The sequence below is a fragment of the Sceloporus occidentalis genome, unplaced genomic scaffold (assembly GCF_023333645.1).
Source record: "Sceloporus occidentalis isolate IW3139 unplaced genomic scaffold, rSceOcc1.0.p SCAF_42, whole genome shotgun sequence".
NCBI lineage: Eukaryota > Metazoa > Chordata > Lepidosauria > Squamata > Phrynosomatidae > Sceloporus > Sceloporus occidentalis.
This window is the reverse complement of record NW_028317022.1, coordinates 3,225,288-3,244,046: the sequence shown is the minus strand read 5'-3', so window position 1 is coordinate 3,244,046 and position 18,759 is coordinate 3,225,288. Positions and strand designations below refer to the sequence as shown.

At 40.0% G+C, this 18,759-nt stretch overlaps 1 pseudogene; it reads left to right on the top strand.

The window, feature by feature from the left end:
* The window catches only part of LOC149289877 (syntaxin-binding protein 5-like), a 181,418-nt pseudogene that overhangs the window by 142,955 nt on the left and 19,704 nt on the right, over positions 1-18,759 (top strand).

The window sequence follows — 18,759 nt, the reverse complement described above, 5'->3', positions numbered from 1 at the left end:
TATCAGAAGGTACTGGCCACTCCAAGATAGCTGACACCTTTTTAGGATCCATCTGTAGGTTTCCAGGCGTAATGATGAATCCCAGGAATTCTACCTGATCAGCTTCAAATTGGCATTTTTCCAGCTTAGCATAAAGGTGATGTGTGCGTAGACGGTCGAGAACCATTTTGACCTGGTCGCGGTGATCAGATAGGTTTGACGAGAATATGAGAATATCGTCCAGATAGACCACCATAAAGACATCCAGATAGTCCCGAAAGACGTCATTTAAAAAATGTTGGAAGGTAGCAGGGGCATTGCAGAGCCCAAAGGGCATGACAAGATATTCGAAATGTCCATATCGACTTCGGAAAGCGGTCTTCCACTCATCTCCTTTACGTATGCGGACCAAATTATAAGCCCCTCGGAGATCAATCTTGGAAAAGATCCGCGCAGTTTTTAGTCGATCCAGGAGTTCAGGAATAAGAGGTAACGGATATCTGTTTTTAATGGTGATCTTATTTAGTTCCCGATAGTCTACACATGGTCGCAGACTCCCATCTTTCTTTTCTACAAAAAAGATTCCTGCGCCTGCTGGAGAAGTGGAAGGTCTGATGAACCCTTTAGCTATATTTTCTTGGATATAATCCTTAAGGTGCTGTAATTCAGGTTCGGATAATGGAAATATCCTGCCGAATGGGATGGGAGCGCCAGGGAGGAGATCAATGGGACAGTCATAAGTCCTTTGGGGAGGAAGTGTATCAGCTCCCTTCTTCTCGAAAACATCACGGAACTCTGCATATTGTTTAGGAATACGTGGATCAGGAGGAGGAGGCGAACAATCAGGAAGCAATAGAAGTGTAGGGTGGTCTGTCCGGCATTGATTGCGGCAAAACAGGGATTGGAAGGAGATGGTCCCCTTGGACCAATCAATTGTAGGATTATGGAGTCTTAGCCAGGGTAGGCCAAGAATTACTGGAAACATGGGTGACGGAATAAGGTCAAAGTTCAAGTATTCCGTATGATTATTCCCCAATAGAGCATGAAGTGGTGATGTTTCGTGTGTAACGGGTCCAGTAGACAGGGGGGACCCGTCGACCACTTGTATATGTATGGGAGTTGGCTTAATTGAAGTTGGTATATGCAGTTGTTTGGCAAAGTCCTGGTCCATGAAGCAACTGCTGGCTCCCGAGTCGATGATAGCAGAAACGGTGGTAGAATTATTGGTCCACTGTAAAAACAAGGAGATGTACAGGTGAGGAGAACCGTCCTTAGGGAAGGAACTTAGGCAAGCTTTATCAGGTGCAGGCTTACCCCTGGGAGGGCGTCGCGGACAGGTAGATATCAGATGTCCAGGTTCACCACAGTATAGACACAGATTGTTCCTCCGACGACGGGCCTTCTCGGCTTCTGATAGTGGGCCACGTGCCACTCCGATCTGCATAGGTTCTTCTGGAGGAGGCATGATCGCTGGAAACTGGAGAGGAGGACCGGTAGGAACCGTAGGAGCAGTATGAACCGTAGGAGGGAAGTGGCGTCTCGGGGTAGGAATGGCTGAAGCTGCGCGTTCCAGGCGTCTCTCCCGAAATCTGCGGTCAAGCTGTATGACCAGGTGTATGAGGTCTTCTAAGGAATCAGGAATGCCCACGCGAGCCAGTTCATCCTTCAATCCTTCGGCCAAACCCAGACGGAACTGATCTAACAGTGCTGGTTCGTTCCACTTGCTTTCCATAGCCAAGCTTCGGAATTCGGTCACGTATTCCTCTACTGGCCTCTTCCCTTGTCGTAAAGCACGTATGGCAGCATGTGCAGAGGTAGTGCGAAAAGGATCGTCAAATAAAGTGTCCATAGCGTGACTGAACTCGGTCCATGAGTTCAGGACTGGATTATTGGTGCGCAGTAGATGGTGAGCCCAGATCTGTGGTTCCCCTGATAATAAAGAAATCACAGTTCGTACCTTCACATGATCAGAGGCGTAGGTTCTGGGTTGGAGAGAGAACAGGATTTGGCAGGACGTCATGAAGGTACGATAACTGGCTCTGTCTCCTGAGAAGCGCTCGGGAAGAATAGCCTTGGGTTCAGGAGTAGCAGCAGCAGCAGAGGGCCCCTCCATTGGTGGAAGCGGAGCGGGAGCAGGAGATGGTGCCCCAGAGCCAGGGGGGTTAGTTTGCAGTTCATGAAGCTGGTGCTGCATATGCGCATGGCTGGCTTGGAGGTCCTGGAAGGAGCGAGTAAGTGCAGTAATCTGTCCAGCGATGGCTGCAAGAGCATCAGAAATTCCTGCGGATTCCATGTCGTGGCTCAGTTATTCTGTAAGGTTTGTCTTACCGGAAGGAATCCGATATGCAGGACTGGAACACACTTGCTCAAGAACAGAACACACGCAAGGGGCCTGGAGAGGATAACAGGGCACTTGGTGGTGTAGCTGTAAGCACGAGTGGTCAGAGGGCAACCGTTTAGAAGACCAGGGTCGGGACGCCAGAGGTACACGTAGTCGGGTCGAATAGCCAAGGTCAGGATGCCAGAGGTACACGTAGTCGGGTTGGAGAGCCAAGGTCAGGATGCCAGAGGTACACGTAGTAGCAGGGAGAGCCAGGGTCAGGAAACCAGAGAAATACAGGAAGCCGTTTAGCAGACCAGGGTCGGATACCGGGAGAACAGGAACAAGATATATATGAATACAGGATACGGGGGAAGCTCACGTAACACGGACAGAACCAGTATAACTGAGCACTGAGGATACTGTGCTCGAGGTTTAAATAGCCCGGGGGGGCGTTCCCCGACGTCCGGGACGTGATCGCGTCCTGCGTCGCCATAGCGACGCAGCGGAATCCAGCCGGCGGTCCGCTTCATGAATATTCATGAAGCGGCCGCGTGCGCGAGCGGCTGCTTCCAGCTCCAGTCTGCGGTGCCGGCGTTTCTGCCGGGGAGGAGAAGAGGACGGCCGGGAGCTACTTAAGGTAGGTGCCTTACAGTGGCTTTACTCCCAGGGGTTGCGTTGCCACCAGCTCTGCATGTTGCAGGAACTGGAAACGAGGAAGAGATTTTATAGCTGCTAAACCACCCCGTTTTGCTTACATTATGGAGCATGATTGTTTTGGTAAGAAATGGAAACATGAAGCTCTTTCATCATAAGAAATAAGAAAAGTGAACTGATAATGACAATTTCTATTTTTTTATTTTATTTCAACTAGCCTTGAGTTTGCTTTATGTATTTCATACATGCTTTTTTTCCCTTTGAAACCAGGTGTTTTTATTTTAAATATTTAATCATGTTGTTTGTTTATTGTGAGTTTAGTCTGGTAAATTTACAGGTGTTTTTCTGACATATTGTTTCAGACTAAATAGTATGCTTAAAAAATAAAACTAATTTGCAAACAATTTTTTGATCGTTTCATGGGGGGGGTCTGGTCTCATTTTCGGGGGGCTTCTTACCAAAATTTAGTAAATTTGCAATTTGTATGAATCCGAATGCAGAAGTCTGCTGTATAGTCCTGTGTAAAGGAAGTTGACATTGATGGATGCTACATTTTATTGACATTCGAATGTGTCAATCTCTGGTTCTTGAAGGCTGTCGATGTTACTTTATTATAATAATACTTAGCATATGACTAAGTATAAGGCATAGATTGAGTAATACAATTGTAACTGATGATATATTTTCAGGCTTGATCCTAATCTTGGAACTCACAGTCCATTACTCTTTTACTAAGTAAAAAAAATAGCATGTTTTACCCAATAATCGTTTGTTTTTTAATTTCAGGGAGCCCTTTATAATACTATCTGGTGGCTTAGCATATGATACAGTTGGAAGAAGACCATGCTTAACGGTCATGCATGGTAAAAGTACAGCTGTTTTGGAAATGGATTATTCTATTGTGGATTTTCTAACCCTTTGCGAAACTCCATATTCTAATGGTGAGTGTTATAGGTGCTTTACCTATTTGATCATTGTCCTGCAAATATTCAAAATAAAAAATATCATGTTCAGAGTTTTAAAAAAAATCCCACAGTGAATATGTAGGCTGTTCATGTGTACAGAGTTGAGTAAAAGTTGGTAAAAGCAAAACGTTTTTGAATTAAAATTGTGCTAGAAATTGAGGATTCAAATGAATAACTTTTGATATATTATTAAATATACCCTTATGTAATACAGTGTAAATTTAGGCAAACTAGTGGGTATCGTAAGCTTCTAAAGACCACTTTTCTGTAGCAATGACAGGAACCCACACTTGATTCTTAAAGTGACTGAACTGTTTAAAGACTCTAAGCAATTTAAAGAAAATGAGGCTTTCTAGTATAGATCCTTCTCACCTGCTAGAAACTGAAGCTCCATTGTTTTAGATTTAGGTTTCTTTCTGCTGCTTTTCCAACCCCTATTAAGTTTACAGCCTGGTTGACCTATTACTATGGATTGACATTCTTTATCATTCTGAATGTTCCCCAGAAAATTCCTTTTGGTAATGTACTTATTTTGGACATTTGTTATTGCAAATCACTGTGGCTGTCGTCCAGCTATCAATACTTTCTGCCTTCTCTTAAAAGGAAACTGCAGTGTCATCTAGGGATTGTATTCCCGTTTCTAGTGGATGAGCTCAGAAAAAATATTTGATTTCACGTGTTTGTCAGCAGATAACCAATAGGACCTCCTGGGAGCTCGGAGGAAAGCTAAGAATAACCGGTTTCCATTCTAGGGGTTTCCCAGAGCTTGACCTCAACAAAGCTTCTCGATATACTAACCAAAATGTTTGTGGCTTTCTAAAAGAAGAAGGCATTGAAATGACTAAACTCACTTTCAGTTACTATAGAAAAATATGTCCTTTTAAGACATAGTGTGTGTGGCACCGTTGAATCGTTTTTATTCTTATCTTCTGTTTCAGATTTCCAAGAACCCTATGCTGTGGTCGTCCTCCTAGAAAAAGATTTAGTTGTTATAGATCTTGCACAAAATGGGTAAGAATGTTCGAAAGAATATTGAATGAAGTAGAGCCTAGTGTTTCTGAAGCTGATAAGTGTTCTATAAATAAGGGGGTCAAACTTGTTTTACATATTTATCTATCAATAAGTAAGGTAGGGTACCTAATAAGCTCTTAACTACATGCTTTCAGTCATTTATTATTCACATACAAAGAGAATGGTGATGACAATGTGGACAAAAATGGCCTGTGTAATGTTTAAGGGTTAATTATGGTATCTTGTAAATGTATTACACGAAATGAAAGACATGTAAGTGCCTACAAGAGGGTGGGTGGACAGGGCGGGCCTGATAGAGCCTGGTACAGCACTTAAAATACACTGTGGGATGTAGTATTTGAAGTTCTTGAATGGCCTTGTTAAAAGTTTATTGAATAAATGTCAACATCTGTCTTTGTTTAAGATATCCTATATTTGAAAACCCCTATCCTCTGAATATACACGAATCTCCTGTTACATGCTGTGAATACTTTGCTGATTGCCCCGTGGACCTCATTCCTGCACTTTACTCGGTCGGCGCTAGACAAAAGCGACAAGGTTACAGTAAAAAGGTACCTAATAATTAAGCTGTTCTCCATCAGAAATACTAATCAGCCAGGATGAAGTGTAATTGTCTTATATTGTTTCTTTCAGGAATGGCCTATCAGTGGCGGAAACTGGGGAGTAGGGACACAAAGCTATCCGGAAATAATTATCACAGGGTACGTAGAAAAACCTTAAGTAAATTGTTCTCGTTTTATGTTAACTTTTAGTCCTGCCACTTGTACAATATTGTGTGGCATTTTATCAATAATATTATTAATAATAGCATCAATAATAATATTATCATTAGCTAGTCAGTGATGGCAGTTAATAGAGAAAGCATATTTTAATGGCACAATTCTTTAAATATGTGCTGTGATAGCACTGAAATGTTATTAGTCCACGCAATATTGTGTTATACAAAAAAAGACAGTTTTCTATATATGTCTCTTGGTTTTCTTACTCATCCCAGGCAAATGGGCTAATATAACTTCCCTTGCATACACTAAACTATGAGTTGGCAGTAAAGGTGAACACCAGGGTTGGCCTTCATAATGCACAATGAAATCAGGGAGTAGAAATGTTCCCCAATATGAATGTCCCTCTGAAATATTACACATTTCATTTTAAGTAATGCGGTGGGGCAGAAAATATCCCTTTAAAATGACTTGCCCTTCTAGATTTGCCTAGATAATATGAGAAAAATGTCTTGAAATGTTTAATGAAATATATACACATAGAGGTGTATATGGTAAAGCAATATGTTACTTAAAATGAAATGTGTAATATTTCAGAGGGACATTCCTATTGGGTTTACGTGAAACTACATGTAAATCTTTACCTTATACAATAAATATATTTCTGTCATATCGATTCTATTTGTTTATGCTTTATGCCAGTAATTCATATATGTATAGTGTTTATTAATGGAGGCTTCTTTTTTTTATTTCACAGTCATGCGGATGGATCAATTAAGTTTTGGGATGCCTCAGCGAGTAAGTTTACTCATTATAAGTCCTGTAATATTTAATGAATGAATACTTGGAATTGGTCATTTTTAGTTGTATTGAGTCAGGATATTTTAAAATAAAAAAAGAAAATATCATTTTGCATATGCACGCTAAAGGAATGTTAGGTCATCAAGTCAACTGTGTGGAAACTGTCAAGAAAACAAATTTATCACAAACTACATGTGGCATATCTCCTACATAATAATAAGTTGGTTGTTAATTCCATGGTTCTTGTATTTGTAATACTGTTTTTGACCATTTCATTGCAACTCCCTTCTTTTGGTGTTTTTTTCCAGTTCTACAATATGCTAGTTCAGTTCTGTAGCATGCGGTGCAGATAAACCTTAATATATCGGGTATTTAGCTCCTTCCTGAAGGTTTAATCACACTAAAAGCAACATAGCAATGTTTGGGTGCTTTTTCTATGGCAACAATCTAAGTGTTCTTGGCAGATAACAAACTCTTAACATGATTAAAAAATATATATTTCAGAGGAAAGTTTGGGCATTAAACACAAGCTGGCGCCTGGTAGGATGAGCACCCCAGAGCTAAAAATGATTTATAGAAGAAATCAGCCTTCAGGAAGCATAGATGCTCAATTGAACTTTGTATGAGGCATTTTCAAAATTAGCCCCCTCTTTAACTATTTTCAAGTTGGGCTGCCCACTTAAGGAACACTTGCACACGAGCACGTGTGTATCTTATTGTTCCACATTATTCAAAATGATTCATCATATTAGGCTTATTCTTGTTACCCCTATGTCTCTTATGCTTTATGTGTGTCTCTTTTCAGTAACACTGCAAGTCCTTTACAAGCTGAAGACAGCCAAGGTTTTTGAGAAATCTCGAAATAAAGATGACAAACCAAGTACAGATATTGTAGATGAAGATCCGTATGCCATTCAGATGATCTCTTGGTGCCCAGAAAGCAGGATGTTGTGTGTGGCAGGTGTCTCTGCCCATGTAATCGTTTACAGATTCAGCAAACAGGAAGTGACGGCAGACGTCATACCGGTAAAGATATTAGTTTGCTTTTTTGCTTTGCTAAGAGGGTTTTAAAGTAGCACATGTGTTTAGTACTTAACCTTATGTGGCATTGGTGCGATCATGCAAGAAACCCATCAGTGGGTCACACCTGCACTCTCACTATGCCCTTACTAAACCAAGAACTACAGTGGACATAAAAAGTCTACACACCCCTGTTAAAATGCCAGGTTCTTGTGATTTTAAGGAATGAGACAAAGATAAATCATGTCAGAATTTTTTCCACCTTTAATGTGACCTATAACGTGATCTATAACGTGAACAATTCAATTGCAAAACAAGCTGAAATCTTTGAGGGGAAAAAAATCACAATAACCTGGTTGCATAAGTGTGCACGCCCTTAAACTAATACTTTGTTGAAGCGCCTTTTGATATTATTACAGTAATCAGTCCTTTTGGGTAGGGGTCTATTAGCATGGCACATCTTGACGTGGCAATATTTGCACACTCTTTGCAAAAGCGCTCCAAATCTGTCAGATTGCGGGGACATCTCCTGTGCACAGCCCTCTTCAGATCACCCCACAGATGTTCAATTGGATTCAAGTCTGGGCTCTGGCTGGGCCATTCCAAAACAGTAATCTTCTTCTGGTGAAGCCATGCTTTTGTGGATTGGGATGTGTGCTTTGGGTCATTGTCGTGCTGAAAGATGAACTTCCTCTTCAGCTTCCTAACGGACGCCTGAAGGTTTTGTGCCAAAATTGCCTGGTATTTGGAACTGTTAATAATTCCCTCCACCCTCACCAAGGCCCCGGTTCCAGCTGAAGAAAAACAGCCCCAAAGCATGATGCTGCCACCACCATGCTTCGCTGTGGGTATGGTGTTCTTTGGGTCATGTGCAGTGTTGTTTTTGCACCAAACATACCTTTTGGAATTATGACCAAAAAGTTCAACCTTGGTTTCATCAGACCATAACAGATGATTTTCTTTGTAAGAAAAGGCTTCCATCTTACCACCCTACCCCATAGCACATTCATATGAAGAATACGGGAGATTGTTGTCACATGTAGTACACAGTCAGTACGTGCCAGAAATTCCTGCAGTTCCTTTAATGTTGCAGTAGGCCTCTTGTAAGCCTCCCTGACCAGTTTTCTTCTTGTCTTTTCATCAATTGTGGAGGAACATCCAGTTCTTGGTAATGTCTCTGTTGTGCCATATTGTCTCCACTTGATGATGACTGTCTTCACTGTGTTCCATGGTATATCTAATGCTTTGGAAATTCTTTTGTACCCTTCTCCTGACTGATATATTTCAACAATGAGATCCCTCTGATGCTTTGGAAGCTCTCTGCGGACTATGGCTTATGCTCTGAGATGCAACTAAGCAAATGTCAGGTAAATTCTACTAGAGCAACTGAACTTTATTTGTGATTCATCAGAGTCACTTTAAATGATGGCAGGTGTGTAATGACTTATATTTAACATGACTTTGAATGTGATTGGTTAATTCTGAACACAGCCCCAGTTATAAGAGGGTGTGCACACTTATGCAACCAGGTTATTGTGAGTTTTTCTTTATTTTTTTTCCCCCCTCAAAGATTTCAGCTTGTTTTGCAATTGAATTGTTCACATTAAAGGTCACATTAAAGGTGGAAAAAGTTCTGGCATGATTTATCTTTGTCTCATTCTTTAACATCACAAGAACCTGGCATTTTAACAGGGGTGTGTGGACTTTTTATATCCACTGTACACTGTATAATTACATTTAAGTTGGTTACGGTGTTCCAAATGTGCTACTGTATTACTGGGCCACTTGGCTGGGCTTGACCCTTGGGACGAATGGTACCTGCCCTCCCCTGTAAGAATACTAACAGGGTCAAACATTTATGTAATATTTCTGCGCATGGTAATGGGAAAAAAGATTGAACACTAGGGTATTGTGTGCAGGTCCATGTTTATCAAGACATTTGGAGTAATTGCCATATAAAGCAGTGGATTGATTGGTTTTTTTAGCACTTTGCCCCAAAACTGCTTTTAGTGTTGTCTTCATTAATGTGGTTCTAGAATTATCTTTATAATGCAGTGTTGGCTATTTCTGTTGTGCCATGCTCATACCTCACTGTACTAGACATGACTTTCCATTATCGGTATTAGTGTACTTAGGTTTGTTGTGTGTTGCTTTTTGGTTAAAGATGCTGGAAGTGCGGCTGCTGTATGAAATTAATGACCTAGAATCCCCTGACATTGAACAAGTGCCAACTCCAAGTGGAGGTCCCAACTCTCAGCCCATTGTTCTTCAGTCTCACCCATCCACAAGCAGCAGTTCTTCTGATGGCATCCGGGATAACGTACCCTGTTTAAGGTAAGCAGTGTAGTGATATATCTAAACTTGAAATGTAAGCATTATATCTAAATCACTTTTTTGGATTTACTGTTTATTGGCAGTATTAAAGTAACAGACCTGAGAACTTTTACGTATCAGGATATAACAATCATTTGTTCCTTAGCAGGTCTAAAAATGATGTAAATACAACAACACATGGCATATTATACCATGTCATGATTTATTCAACAAAAATAAAGCCAAAATGGAGAAGCCACTTGTTAAAAGTACACGTTATGATTCAATAGCTTGTAGAACCACCTTTAGCAGCAACAGGTTGAAGAAATAGTTTTTTGTATGACTTTATCAGCCTCTCACATTGTTTTGGCACATTCTTCTTTACAACGTTGCTTCAGTTTATTGAGGTTTGAGGCCATTTGTTTATGCACAGCTCTCTTAAGGGTGTTCTTTCTTTTTCACATGACTGTAAATAGCTGCCCACCCAAAGTCTGACGTGCACTATATAACCAAAAGTATGTGGGCACCCCTCCTAATTATTGAATTTAGTTGTTTCAGTGATACCAATTGCTAACAGGTGTATAAAATAAAGCACATAGGCAGCCATCTACATAGACTAACAATGGCAGTGGAATAGGTCTAACTGAAGCTCAGTAACTTTAAACGTGGCAGTGTCATAGGATGCCACCTTTGCCACAAGTCAGTTCATGAAATGTTTGCCCTGTTAGATCTGACCCCAGTCCACTGTAAGTGCTATTACTGTGAAGAGTAAGAGCAGTGGTAGACCACGCACACTCACAGAGCAGGGCTGCTGAAGCATGTAGTGTGTTAAAATCGCCTTTCCTCACTGCGTCCCTCACTACAGAATTCCAGGCTGCCTCTGGAAGCAACATTAGTGCAAGCACTGTGCGCCAGGAGCTTCATGAAATGGGTTTCCATGATGCTTTGCTATCTGGAAGTCTGATGGATGAATCTGGGTTTGGCAGATGCCAGGAGAATTCTACCTGCTTGAAAGAATAGGGCCTACTGCAAAGTTTGGTGGAGGAGAGAAAATGGTCTGGGGCTGTTTCTCAGGGTTTCGGCTAGGCCCCTTCGTAAATAGGAAGCACAGCACTAATTACAATCACAATGTAAAGGAGACTTTAGAAAAAATGGTATCCCTAATTGGATCAAAACATTGCTATATCACATCTAATTTAGTAGCTTAGAACCATATGTTTTAAGCATATTGTTGTAACCTGTTTTCAACGGATAGATGATAAAACTTGATTGTCTCTCAGTATGTGGCCTGTCTTCATGTGTAATGTTATTCTTTCTGTTACAGGGTTAAAAGCACTCCTTTAAAACAGTCCCCAGGCTATCAGGTAGAACTGGTTACACAGCTTGTATGGGTCAGCGGAGAACCTCCACAGCAAATCACCAGTCTGGCCATAAACTCTGCCTATGGCCTGTGAGTATTGGCTACCTATTCCAATACACACCGCTTGTTTTCTATTATTCTGTTGCAGTATATGGAAAGCATGATTTTAGAGGCTGAAAATTTTACAGTTATTGGGATCATACTAAAACATCAGAGTTGACTCATCTAGATTCTTAAAGTGAACTTGGCAATACCTCAGATTCTTCAAGGTTCCGTATTAAGAGTTTTTGAAAAACTGCTCAAACTGTACACTTTGAATAAAGTCCATTAATTTGCTGATACAAAGTTTGATTATTGTATTATTTTAATGTCCAAAAAGTCTAAAGGGAGTTTTTTTTTATGTACTTAGGACAGCAGCCATTGTAACTGAATTGTAAAAAAGTGTCCACTCAGAGCCAATGTCCAATGAAGAGTGCTTGAGCCAAGCTCCATATTATGCCATACAAGAAGTAAATTATTTGGCACTTTTGCCTCACTGTCCACTGGACCATGCCTAATAGTGAGTTTGCTCTGATTCTCATTATTAGGCATGGTCCAGTGGACAGCAACATGGCTAAAGTGTACCAAGAGATCCATGGAGTTTTAGCAGCCTAGTTTTGTCTATGCGTGTACATATTACTGCAAGGATAAACCATTCCCTGTCAGGGTGGTGTTTTCTTATAATTTATAAGATTGAGTTAAATGTGTAGTAAGTAAATTAGTTTTTTTAAACAGCATTGTTTCTTCGTACTGATTAAAGTCATCTCTAACAAATTAATTCCTTGTGTCCCATCTGTCTTGTCTATTGTAATTGACTGATTTGTTTATGGAGTATGCCACTTTTCAACATATAAAAGGTAACATGATCCTTTATTCTGAAGACATTTCTCATGCAATGTTCTCCAAAACATGGGAATACGAGAAGTCATTGCTGTAGAACATTTTGTCTTCTTTGGGGAAAAATCTTTTTAGTGTTTACAATAGAAAAAGAAATGTAGCTATTTTCCCCTAAATCTTTGGATCAAACGTATACCTTGGTACACTATATGGACAAAAGTATTGGGACACCTGACCTTTACACCAGCATGGACTTTTATGATATTGCATTCTAAATACATAGACATTAATATGTAGTTGGTCCCTCTTTTGCAGTTATTACATTACATTTATTTATAAAGCGCCGGCCGATTCCGCAGCGCAATTTATAAACAAACACAATAACACATACAATAACAAACTGGTGCAAAGGAGAAGAGGGCCCTGCTCTTGCGAGCTTACAATCTAGTCAGTGGTTGAGGGGAGTGAGACAATAGGAGAGGACAGCTTGGGTGAGGATGAGTTGATCTGCTTCTGATGTGTTGAAGCCGTTTGTTCCGATGGATGTGATTAGGATGATGGTTGGGAACACTGTAAAGCAATGTTGTACGCTTCCCTGAACAAGTGGGTTTTCAGAGAGGTTTTGAAAGTCGCGTACGAGGCAGAAAGTCTGACTGAACGGGGAAGGGGATTCCACAGGAGGGGAGCGGCACGGGTGAAATCCTGAATACGGGAGTGGGAAGAGGTAACAACAGTAGAAGAAAGCAGCAGGTCATGACAGGAGCGAAGAGGGCGGGTAGGGATGTATTTGGATAGGAGGGTAGAGATGTAAGGGGGTGCCGAGTTGTTGAGGGCTCTATAGGTCAGGGTTAGAAGTTTAAATTTGATTCTGAAGGGTATGGGGAGCCAGTGAAGTGATTGGCATAGTGGAGCATCAGATGAGGAGCGGCGGCAGAGAAAGATTAATCTAGCTGCAGTGTTGAGGATAGATTGAAGCGGTGAAAGGCAGGAGAGGGGGAGACCGGTCAGTAGGGAGTTGCAATAATCCAGGCGGGATATCACAAGGGAGTGGATTAGTAACTTGGTGGTATTTTGTGTGAGGAAAGGGCGGATTCGGGAGATGTTTTTCAGGTGGAGGCGGCAGGATTTGGTGAGGGACTGGATGTGAGGGATGAAGGAGAGAGCAGAGTCGAGGGTGACACCAAGGCAGCGAACCTGGTCTGTTGGATGGATAGTGGAGTTATCAACAGTAATATAGATGTCAGGAAAAGTGTACATAGCCGATGGCGGGATTACCATGAGTTCGCTTTTAGAGATGTTGAGCTTTAGGTAACGGGACGCCATCCATGATGCAATTCCTGATAGAATAGAAAAAGAACCTTCCCCAAACTGTTCCCACAAAGTTGGAAGTATAACATTGGCTAAAATGTCTCGGTATGCTGGAGGGGACAAACCAAGACATATTGTGTCATCTGGTGCCTGTTGGTGTAATGGTCAGGTGTCACAATAAAATTGTCCATATGGTGTATATACCTTTCTTATATTGGCTTCATACAAAGATTGAGTAACAGGTTTATGAGGCATATGTTTGTAAACAAAGCTTTCAGAGGGAAATAGTCAGTAAGAACTGACTTTTTATGAATTTAATTTAATCTTTGGAATTAATTTTATGTTTCTTTCTTTTACTTCTCTACCCAACTTTCAGAGTAGTTTTTGGCAACTGTAATGGCATTGCCATGGTTGACTACATCCAGAAGACAGTTCTGTTGAATCTTGGTACAGTTGAACTTTATGGCTCCAATGACCCCTATCAGAGACAGCCAAGGTCACCCCGGAAGACACGGCAGCCCTCAGGAGGTAATTCATTTTACAAATATTTTGCAAGCCTTGGATTGTAGCTCTCCCAAGTTAGTTGAGATGCAATACAGAAAACAAGGGTAATTGGGAGACAATGGTTAATGGCCGGTGCAACCAAAAAAACACAGAAAACAAGCTTATCTTTAGCAATGTTCCCTCAATAGAAGTATTAGAAGTATAATAGAAGTCTTTTTTCATGAATCAAGAGACACATAGATTAAACTGTTTCAGTAAATGTTGTTTATGATTATCTTTGTTCAAGGTTTTGTCAAACTTTTCAGGAACAATTTTTTGTGTGATGTGAATGTTTATTGGTGTAAAATTGGAAAGCAGTATTTGCCTGTTTTTTAAGCACTGAAGTGAGTTAGGTACACGCTTGTTATAGATGTCTAACCCAAATAATTGCTGTCTTCTCTCATGCATACACAAGCACATGCATGATTCCTATTCCGCTTGACCACAATATGTGTGTTGTTTAAAATATCACTTAGCCAATCTGATTTGTTTAAAAAGAGTGTACAGATCAACCACAGCTTTAATTCCCTTAGGACTCACAAGGCATAGGGTACCGGCTTTATAGGGGCATCGGGGGACTGGCAAAATCTCTGGCCACCATTTAATTTGCACAGCAGAATTTTTAGCTACTTCCAGACATATTAAATCATAAAATGCCATGTCGTAAGGAATAGAGGGAACTTGATATGTTGTTTTTGGCTGTGTTTTAAGTCATGAAACTGTCATTTACCATGTCTAATTTAGTCATCTATGTGTGTTATTTTTATTTCTCATTGCTCCGTACATAAGATGACAGCAACTAGCGGTTTCCTCAAACTGTTGTTGGACTAAAAAACTGCCTTGGCTAACTTAGGGCAGGGTTTCTTAATGTTATTCTTAAATGCTCTCAACAATTTCTTATTTCAGGAACCCCCCAGATGAGCACAGATAGATCAGTTAGCTTCTATCCAAATAGATAAGAAATTACATGAGATTGGCTCATCAATAACATGCGAGTAAAATACCATTTAGGTGGCAACCCAGGTGATGTTGACTTACGATCTTAGAGTCCAGCAACAGCTGTAGGTCCGCCAGCGTGTTCTCTTCTCCATGTAAAGAATATCTGACATGCCATTTTTTCGTTTTGTTCAATAGATTTCTCTGTTGCTTGTATTGCTCTTGTGTCTGTCTTTTCCATTACCTCATTAAGGTTTGCTGAAAGTGGCTTCTTGCATGTGCGGTCTTTCTAGTTTATATTCTGAGTCTGTGAAAAAACTTCGCACCTCCTTCGTAAGTAAGTCATCTCGCAGCAATGAAATAACATTTTTCTTACTATGAACGTGTTTGCCTCCCATTTGCTTTCTGACTCTCAGAATCCTCCTTCGCAAATTAGAATGCAAGTTATCAATAACGTTTATTTATTGTCAGTATAGCTCCCAGACAAGGGCGTCCAAAGCAGTATTCCATAGTATATGATGGCATCTACATAAATCAATAAATCAGAAAAACTCTTTGAGTATATAATGTCATGTTAGCATAACAAAGTTGCAAAGTTGTATACATCCTGTAAATGATTTGCACAGGAGATGTGAGTAAATAACTTCATAGATTACTATTTTCAGAACATTAGGTTTTTATGTGTTATGTTTTAGGAGCGACATTTCTTCTTTTGTACCCAAATCCATATGTCACTTTCTCCTCCCATGTGCGCACACCACAAATAAACATTTGAATGCTTACTTAGGTTGTCTGTGGACAAGGAAATTGAATTATTAATGTTATTTCGTAACAGACTATGGATTAGCCTGTAATCTACACGTGGGCAGAGGGGTGGGATATAATGAAATCAATGCCATATCTGTACTGATTACGGCCTGTGGCTAACACCTTTAGGGGTCACCATTTGCAGCATGGATATAACGTGTTTTCCATACGTTTGTGGCTCCCTTTCCTTTTGATGGCAACCCTTTGAAGTGACTTGTACGGAAACTGTCAGGGTTACAGCCTGTAGTTAACTTCTCCATGCTATAAACCATGGGTACAAACACATAGCACAGTGCTACTTAATTATTATAGTAGATTTATTATTTATTTATATATAAAATATAGCGAAAAGCATTCAATTGAGTAGGTGATAAACGGTAATATGATGATTCTTCCAGCCACCATCTAAATATTTTCATCCACAGGGTTTCTGCAAATTGCCTATAGTTTTAACCCACTGATATCAAATCCATGTTGTTTGATATATTTGCAACTTGCAGAAACTTTGTAACTACGATAACATTAGTAAATTTTGGACCTTTGGACAAATGCTCTTTTTATGCCACATTTTAAGTCTGCAGAGAAGCAGCCAAAATATTTAATATTTTGCCTAGCTCTGGCTATAAATGGCAGTCGATCCATGTGATATTAAGGAAGTCTGAGTTTCTGAAGACACATTTTTACATATTCCCAGTAGCACTGATTTTTAGACACAGATGATTCCAACTGTGGTCATTTGACGAGGCCATGAAGTCCCCTACCACTCAGATCTAATGTTAACAAAGTCTAATATACATTGTTTATTTCCAAGCCACCATTATTAGAGACCTGATGAAGGGTAATCGATACATCCTAGCAGCAGAAAGCATAGCACCGTGTGAAGTAAGGACGTCATGGTTAATTTTTTATGATACTTTCCTTTAAAGATTTACATTCTCAGCATTCAAGTCTTTAGATCAGACCCCATGCAAGGTTCTGATATAGAGGTATTGATTGCTGTAAAAAATAAAAACAAAGACGACCAACTTGCTTCCAGTGATATCTTGTCTGCCATGGTCAAAATATGTAATGTTGTAGCCAGGCTTCCTCTTGTCTGATTCCTGATGAGCTGAACCACATTACTACTATAAGTTGAGTTAAAATCATTTGTTGACTACAGGCAATCATAATCCATTGATGCAATACTTTTTTATATTGTAGCCCATGTGAGCGGTAAGGAGAGGTGTATAAAGGAGATGTGCGTAAATAACTTCATAGATTACTATTTTCAGAACATTAGATTTTTATGTGTTATGTTTTAGGAGCAGCATTTCTTCTTTTGTACCCAAATCCATATGCTTTTTTCCTTTTCTCTTTTGCTATGAGCTCAGAATGTTTGCTAGGTATGAGTGTATCAGTCTTCTACAGCCCTAAAAGTCAAAATGTGTATGGAGACACCAGAAAATGTGCCAAAATTGCTATTTATAGAACAGAAGTGTGCTGCTTTGGCCATTTGAAATGTAGGGAGCTCTATATAAGCACCTAAGATTTATTTTTCTTCTGGTAATAAGGAGGTTTAGTATATAGTCTGCAGTGATGTAAAATTATAACCATTGCTGCCTAATATTATGGATGCTTATTGTGTGCCGTAAATTCAGACTTTGCTTACACCATATTTTTTGGAATTGAAAATGGCAAGATATTACGTTCAATGGAAAGCACATCAATAAATTAATGGGGACAGCTCCAAGGATATGCATGACCCATGATACTCCAGCTTTCCTATTTAATGTCATTTTCATAAATCACAAGGGGACACACACAATGCATAGTGTTCTAACTTAACAGAGATGTGTGCAGAAGATTTACATGTGGAACACTGAACAAAAATATCATGTTATGCCAGCGTACTAGCGTGATGTGATATGTTTTGTATTGCTTCTGGTTTATATAAGAAATGTCTTATATAGCAGAATATCGTAACCCACTGAGGTGCCTTTACTTATGACATTTCCTACATGGACTAAAGAAGTTACATAGTTATATAGGCTGAAAAAAGACATGCGTCCATCAAGTTCAGCCTTTCCTATATCTGTTAATTTGTTGCTGTTCCAAAAAGAAGGCAAAAAACCCCCCAGTTTGGCTCTTTCCAATTTTGCACTAACCAGAGAAAAATTTCCTTCTTGACCCCAAAATGGCAGTCAGATTTCTCCTTGGATCAGTAAGCCATAGTTACAATAAGTAACATTATGGTTCAAATCAAATACGTTATAGAAAAGAAATGTCGCGTTTGGCACCAGGCACATAGTTAAATAAATGCTTCTCTTCACCAGGGAGAGCTGTTTCAACTGCTTGACTTCGCTATACATTCTGAGGAACGGCCAGAGTGAGCTTGGCTGGTCCTGCGAGGCTGGCTCAGCCGTTTTTTCTGGAGAACCTTTGCCAGCGTTGGCTCTTTGAAATGAATAGTGAAGTGAGTTTAAACAACTCGCCTGCAACAACAGTCTCCTTTTAGTGGATAAACACCAAAGACACGTTCATGATGGAGAAACAAAAGTATTCCGATTTTTTTTTTTATCTGTGTTTAATAAAAAGGTGTTAAAAATGTGTCTTCAATAAACCAAGCCGGCTTATTATAAGTGGTTCTTTTTAGGCAAAACAGAGACGATCATACCAAATCCTTGTAATATCCACGCTGCTCGCAAAGTTCTTTTCTGCCCTCTTGTGGCAAACACTGTTAACAGTCTGCTTGCTAATTGCTGAATATGAAGAATATATCACTTTATAACAGTGTTTTCATGTCATCTGTTACATGTCATATGTTACATTTCTGTTTATATTAATTGCAGTGATTTTTTTTTGGGGGGGGGATTTATAGGAAGAGTTTATGGCATGTGCTCTGGAAATGTGTGCTCTTATTGAGTTTTAGCAACTAAAAGCAATAAAAGTTTCAATATTTTTTCTAGACTACCGTATTTGCTCGATTATAAGACGAGGTTTTTTTCAGAGCAAATGCTCTGAAAAATACCCCTCGTCTTCTAATCGGGGTCGTCTTCTAATCAGACCTCAAATAGAGTCTGATTAGGAGACTAAGATCCAGATCCCCCGCACCGCTGCAGGGGACCTGGATCCTCCTGTCTCACC